General features: G+C 43.0%; 1 non-coding gene across 1 annotated transcript; it reads left to right on the top strand.

The window, feature by feature from the left end:
• Nucleotides 1-1,262: 1,262 nt before the first annotated feature.
• TRNAE-CUC (transfer RNA glutamic acid (anticodon CUC)) lies at nt 1,263-1,335 on the top strand. The gene has a single exon. It is a non-coding gene; the product is annotated as a tRNA-Glu (tRNA).
• The last annotated feature ends 6,105 nt before the right edge of the window (nt 1,336-7,440 follow it).

The raw sequence follows: 7,440 nt of genomic DNA, 5'->3' as shown, positions 1-7,440 counted from the left end.
ATTGTAATGAGAAATGCCAACCTGTCGGCCCACTTGTGTGCGAAACACGCAAGCACACTTGGGGCTACCAACTGTTGGATGGACTCCCCACCCAGTTTCCTCATGACCAGTGTGATGGCTGATCGTGTTGGTGCCGAGTTGTTTGAATAAAGCTCAAAGTTTCCCGCAAAAAAAAGTATACTGCACACTGATTTTTCAAAATTCAAATGTCATAATTGTTTATCTTTTATTTCAAGAATAACTTTCGATCTATTCATCAACAAGCCCGGCCGACCTCCAGTTTTGATGCCGGCAGTCCCCACACCTACACCCGTTAACCTTCTAACTCGCCTCCGCCGGCGATGGCTTAATCCTAGCCGAGACCTTGACAACATCCCCATGCCTCGCTTCCCTCGCCTCTGCGTCGCCGTCTGCAGCCTCGGTGCCCCCATCACGTCTCCATCTTTGTTCCTAAATTTTTTTGAATGGCCCACATTTGAAATTCGGGACCGGCTACACGCAAGTCGCCTGAAAAATTATTTTGGGCAAATTAATTTTCTAGGTCATTAGGTTAAGATCCAACGGCCGTATTTATTTTTTCTACCTCTAGCTTCTTTCTTCCTTCAACCATTTCTTCTGTCACAAAATCGACTTACCCAAATTACAACTTCAGTCAACTTACATATAGCTATTGTGATGGAGAATGTGCTCCGATCGAGCGTGTCGTCGTATGGGAGCACAAAGGTGCCAGCGATGATCACGTCTCTTCCGCGAATGAAAACTCCTGAGAGATCTGCATTGCAGAATACACTGACATCTTCCTTATGATGGTGCCCTCGGTTTGGTTTTAGCATGGTGAACCAGGTGCTCCGCGTACGGGGCAGTAGGGCATTACCAATGTAGCACCGGCTCATCATCCACCTTCTTGTAAGATCTTTGGTCTGAACTCTGAAGGAAGGAAGGAAGGAATGAGCTGATGTAGTATTGTAACCTGATCTGGAATAGACTAGTCTATCTTTAAATTTATCCTTGAGACTTGGAAAGAAAAGGAGAGAAAAAGTTATGTGCTCCTGACATTGTTGAATATGGCAATAGAACACTGACATGTGCGTATGCCGAATGGACTAACACAGATAGAGATATCCCTGAAATTAATATTGACCCCATAACCGAACCACAATTTTACAGTCCAGCAGAACAACTAGTAACTGAGCTTTAGGTTGTGCTTGACAGTACAGTGAATTCTCTGTTTGTCATCCGAATTGTTGCTCTCCAAACATCATTCCGTCGTAGTCTAGGTGGTTAGGATACTCGGCTCTCACCCGAGAGACCCGGGTTCAAGTCCCGGCGACGGGATTTTTTCTTTTTAATTTGCTTGTGCTGTTCAACCTTTTTTTTTTGAGGCATTGCTACTCCACGGGTGCTGATGAGAATCAGGGGATACGTACAGATGTCGTGGTGAATCGTACATTTACGGTACTCCCTCTGTCCAAATATATAAGGCCTAACATTTTTTAAATATTGCCTTTGACCTATAATAAGATTAATAATACTACATGAGATGCATGTGATAAAAATGAAATCATTAAAAACTCCTTTCACATATGAATTTGATGATATGCTTTGTGTTTAGAGAACGCCAGCAATGCAACGGTTGTAATAATATTTGAATATCACAAAAAAAAAAAGCATACACGTCAAATATTATTGCTTTAACATGTGGTTAAGACAAACTCAAAAAACTGTAATAGGCCATATATATTTGAATGGAGGGAGTACCATCATAGACAATACCAAAAACTGATCTCCGCATAAATACACCATCATAGGTAGGGACAGGTACGACTCAATTCCTAGCAAGTACTACCTCCGTTCCTAAATATAAGTCTTTTTAGACATTTTAAATGGACTGCAACATACGGATGTATGTGGACATATTTTAGAGTGTAGATTCACTCATTTTGCTCTGTATGTAGTCACTTGTTGGAATCTCTTAAAAGACTTGTATTTGGGAATGGAGGGAGTACTATGCATGCACCAAACACACACACGGTATGACAAACGCAGAAACGATTGCATTGATTACCTTTGGTGTCGCATGTTGCTCAGGCTTCGACCAGCTGTGTCGTTCCTCTGCCCGTACGCACGCGTGTTTAAATTCACACACCGATGAGACGTCAGCTTCGCATCACAGACCAACGCAAAAACACGAACACACAAGAAAAGTCTGTCCGGTTCCATGCATGGCGGCTGCAGGCTCGAGCGATAGCTGCGTTTGGACCCGCCGTTCCAAGTGGACCGAACCTACTATGCGTCCACGCCGGTGTCACATGCAAGAGAACGGGGCTGTAAGTCCGTAACGTCTCGTCCTACGCAGCGGAACCTGCGAGAGTGCTTTTTGTTAACGTGTGGAACTTCAAATAGACACGCTCGTGAAGACAAAACGACAGCAACACACAGACCTGGCCCATAAGTCACAGTCCTTTGTCAGCCCATCACGAATAAAGCGGTCAGACCAGGCCTGCCATCCACACTCAATAATTCAACAAACGGGCTAGTTATGGACCTGGACCAGACTACCAGTTCGAATCACGAGGTGCTACCGACGGTTCTGATAGCTATTTCCCCAGCAAGCTATGATAGCTATTTCCCCAGCAAGCTACCAGTTCGACATCGTTTGGCGGCCTAAATTCGTTCGACATGAAGAACCGACATGGCGTCATTCTCATCGTATCTCTATACTGGCTATTATTTTCTAAATGAATTTCGAATATGAAATGCCCTTAATTTGGGTGTCCCTTAAAAATATAAAAAAATGTCAGGTTTTCTTTGTAAGCTAAAAAAAGTCAAAGCAGCTGGTTCATGCCAGGCAGGAGGAGCAAGCCATCTCAAGAAGCTATCTCTAAGGATGACAGGAAAAAGCGCACAAAACCTACCGACCGCATGAAATGAGGTGAGTTTCTCTATGTAAGGAACTCCCATATGAGAGTCGTCTATTTTCGGCGCTATATTATTCACTCCGGAATTGATGTATTTTTTTCAAATTGATGAACTTTTTTCTAAAATCGATGAACTTGTTCCAAATTCGTGTTTTTCCCAAAATCAATGAACATTTTTTCAAATTTGTGAACTGTTTTTTTAATTGATGAACTTTTTCTATAATCGATGAACTTTTTTCAAATTTGCGAACTCTTTTTTGAATTTATGATTTTTTAAATTTTTGGTGAACTTTTTTCAAAAGTCAACAGTCAACAACCTGGTCAGTAGTGCGTGGTCGCGGTCAATAGTCAACTAGCGACCTGGGATCGAGCGAAGAGTGTGTCGATCCCTTCTGCACCTCCCGGTCGGATCCAGCTACCCAGAATGCCAGACCGGCGGGTGCGCGGGCTCAGTACCGACAAAACGGTTGTCAAGAAGAGAAGGACGCAGGCGACGCCATGGCGGGGAGAGAGTGGACGGGCGATGCCTTAGAGGGAAGGGGAGACAGCGGGTAGAGGAGGCGACGGGCTTCGCCGTGACGTGAAGGAGAGATGGTGGGGTGAGGATAGGAAGGACGAGCGACGCTATGGAGGGGAGGGGGAAGCGGCGGTTGTGATGCGGTGAGAGAGCGAGATGATATAGCTGCTGTGAGGGAGTGAGAAGAACGAGCTTATGTGCTGCGGTTCAGTGAGAATAAGGGCACAAAGCTATGTAGATGAAAAAAACACTAACAAGCACACAGCCTTCTCATGTTAGGCTTTTTTTTCTTTAAGAAAATGAGGAAACGAGCAGCTTATGCGATGAGGTAAGGCTAAAAATCATTTTTAGAAAATAGACCAACAAATTAGAAACTGTATTAATATTATTTTTCCAGATAAAAGGCGATTACCTGATCTCAAACAGAGGCATTACGATTATTACACGAAGAGATAGCAAAGAATAAGTCTAAAAATCATTGCATGGCCCATAGGACCGAATCATAGCGGCTCCGCACATTTGGAGGCTAAAGCTAATAAGAAGCATTCCTAAACAAAGTACTAAGAAGCGGGCACAAAGGGCAGCTAACCAAGCATGGCGTAAGAATCGATGGTGGCTCCAACGCCACTTCACGGTGAGGATGAATCCCATAGCCAATGTCGTTCCATCATGATGTGTCACAAGGCTCCAGCACTTGTCCCGAAGGGTGCTGATCAACTAGTCAAGTTGAGGTCGGTCCTGCCGTTGTCTGAGCGGTTTTAAAGTTGCAGCTGAATCATAATTTTGTACACTAGGTCAGCCGAGTGTTTTATAGATCGTCACTCTGTTAAAGCTTTGTTGCGGGTCGTCCATAAGTCCCAAGCAATCGCCGCAAAATCCATCCAAACTATTCATCTATCTCTTCCATGGTCCCCGTAAAAAGATGTTGTAAATTAGCAAACCTCATGGGGTTCCAGATACAGCTTGTGGTCTCCCTAATGACATTTCAAACAAACCTTACAATGATGCATCTAAATAGGACATAGTCGCAAGTTCCATCTTGGCCGCACCAAATACACTTGCTATCTGCCGACCCTGTCCATTTGATCACTTGATCACGAGTCTGAATTCGGTTCCTAACAAGTTGCCAAAGAATTTATTTTATTTTTGGAAGGGATCTTCATCATCCGTCTTGAAAATTTCTATGTATAGGGATCATGTGGAGAATTTGCCTAAAGGTTCCAACTTCTAATAAATCTAGTCGTCCCCGTTGGTTAACCTCGCCCAGCTAGCTCGTCTCGGAGGAGGTCCCAATCCGCCACTTTCAAGGTCCCAAACGATTGCTGGAACGACGGAGTCCATCTGTCGTCTGCCCTGACCTCCATGAGTCTTGCATGCACTTGGATTGTGCCTAATCACAAAGAATCGTGGGAATTTGTATCTAAGGGGCCCCTCCCATATCCAGTGATCGAGCCAAAAGTTGGCAAGCGACCCATCTTTTACTTCGAATTTGATATGGGGCAAGCATCCCCTATCCCGAAGCTCTTTTTTTGGATCATTGCTCTCTAGGTATACATCAACGAATTACATAGCAAGTGAAGTGGATTTCGATTATTTTCTGATTGTTGCATGTTGTCTTTTCTATACATGTGAAATTTGTTATGCGTTATATTTATATGTATATGTGCAATAAAACAAAATCCCATGGCAATGCACGGGCATTCAACTAGTGTTATTATCAATGCACTAATCCTTCTCCGTGTAAATAGACCAGCCTTGCGCTTTGTGTTCAGTCGGGGGGGGGGGGGGGGGGGGCTATGGATCGGCCCAGTAGCAGTGGTGGCTAGCCAAATACCTCTCCTTAGGGGCAATTCCTATCGGGCGCCTTAAGTGGGTAAGCGCCCGTTTCTTCATCTCTAGCAAAACAGCGCACACCCTGCTCCGGCCTAGGCTTGGCCCACTTTTGGTGTTTTGCGTTCTTCAAACGTCAAAAAATAAGCTTATGTGGAATACTACACCTGGACCTCAGGTTCCAATCCTAACCGCAATAACCACTAGGTTAGCTCACAGCTCGTGCCTACATACTCTTTTTCCCTCTTTGTTTGTGCATCAACTTGCAACCCTGAAAAGATCAATCTGGTTTTTCCTTTTCTTTGGCCGGTTTTCTTTGGTTTTACTCTTTTTCTTTCATTCATTTTTTGGCCGGTTTTTATTCATGAACTTTTTCTTGAAAATTTGCACTCTTTTTTCAAATTCATGTTTTTTTCCAAAACTGATGAACTTTTTCAATATCCACGAACTTTTTCAAATTCAAGTTTTTTAAAAGCAGTGAGCTTTTTTAAATCTATGATTTTTTTCAAAATTGGTGAACTTTTTTCCAAAATCCATGAACTTTTTCCAAATTCATGTTTTTCCAAATCCGATGAATATTTTTTTTCAAATTCATGAGCTTTTTAAAAAAATTAATTAACTTTTGCCAATATCGATGAACTTTTTTTGAATTGCGAACTCGTTTTTGAATTTATGATTTTTTTTGAACTTCTTTTTAGAAGTGAACGGTCAACAACCTGGTCAGTAGTGCATGGTCGCGGTCAAGAGTTAACTAGCGACCTGGGATCGGGCGACGGATTTTTCTTCAAATTGATGAACTTTTTTCTCAAATCGATGATATTTTTTCCAACTTCATGTTTTTTTTAAATCAATGATTTAAAAAAATTCAAGAAGTTTTTTTCAAAATTGAAGAACTTTTTTAAAAATCGATGAACTTTTTCGAATTTATGATATTTTTGAACTTTTCATGAACTATTTTGTAAGAGTCTACCGTCAACAACCTGTTCAGTAGTGCATGGCCGCGGTCAAGAGTCAACTAGCGACCTGGGATCGAGGGACGAGCGAGGAGGAGCGACCCAATCAACCTTGTGCGTGGGCGCTGGCACCACGAGTCGTACGTAAGCCTATTTTTGTGGATCGGCCATTAGCCCAAGCCCAAGATCGCCCGCGCGCACAGTACCACACAAGGCTCTCCCACGATTACCAAACACATCCGATCTCGACTGACTGGCGATGGCCATGACCTACCACCGGCGCCGCCGCTTGGGCAAGCGGCGAGCCAGCAGCCGGCGGCCTAAACCTCGTACAGGAAAGCGACCGACTGCGGCCGTGATGCAGGACGCCTCCGATCTCCGGACGCAATCTCCAATGCGCCGCATGATGGCTCACGCACGTCGCATCAACAACTTAAGGTAATCACATATTGATATCACTAGTTGGTACTTAGTACTGTATTGTTTGTTGGATTGATACATGCTATTAGCAAACACCAGAGGAATGAACCCCTGTAAAGAAAGCTGGAGTAGATCGGAGGAAGCCTGATATGATCAATCTTAAATTTTGTATTTTCTTTTAAGAATGATAGTGTGTATACCACTAGAAAAGGAATTAGAAGACGGGGTATCCTGCCGGACATGATACCCGGACCTTAATTTAATTGATCTGTAAACTGCTGTACATCTTTATTGTCACCTTGTCTTTCCATTAGTGCCCAGATTTACTATTCTCTTCTTACTGTAACAGACGGGTTAAATTTGTCCAAAAAAAATAGTGAAAAGGGGTGCAGGCGAAAGAAAAAGAAAATCACTCTCGCTGTTGTCTTTGCCTCCTATGTTTAAATCTTGGCTCCCCGCCGCTGATTCAGCGAATCTGAAGGTATCACTACTCCCTTCAATCCGTATTATTTGTCATTAGATACATCCGTATCTGGACAAATACTCCCTCCATTCCATTATATAAGGCGTATTTGTTTTTTAATAAAATTCCACAATGTAAGGTGCATTTCTTCTAATTCCCTGTAATTCCATCGTTACCCCTTCAAAAAAAGGAGAGTATCTCTCCCCTGATTGCATACATCTTTTCTTGTAAAGAGATAAAGAGGTAAATATCTCTCTCCTGATTGTGTTTATCTCTTACTTTCCTTGCCTAATGATTTAGTTGCCGCTAATCAATGATTTTGCCAAGGTTAATTTCGTC

This window comes from Triticum aestivum, chromosome 3D (genome assembly GCF_018294505.1).
Source record: "Triticum aestivum cultivar Chinese Spring chromosome 3D, IWGSC CS RefSeq v2.1, whole genome shotgun sequence".
In the NCBI taxonomy this organism is placed as follows: domain Eukaryota; kingdom Viridiplantae; phylum Streptophyta; class Magnoliopsida; order Poales; family Poaceae; genus Triticum; species Triticum aestivum.
Note: the sequence above shows the minus strand (reverse complement) of the source record. Positions and strands in the feature narration are given on the sequence as shown.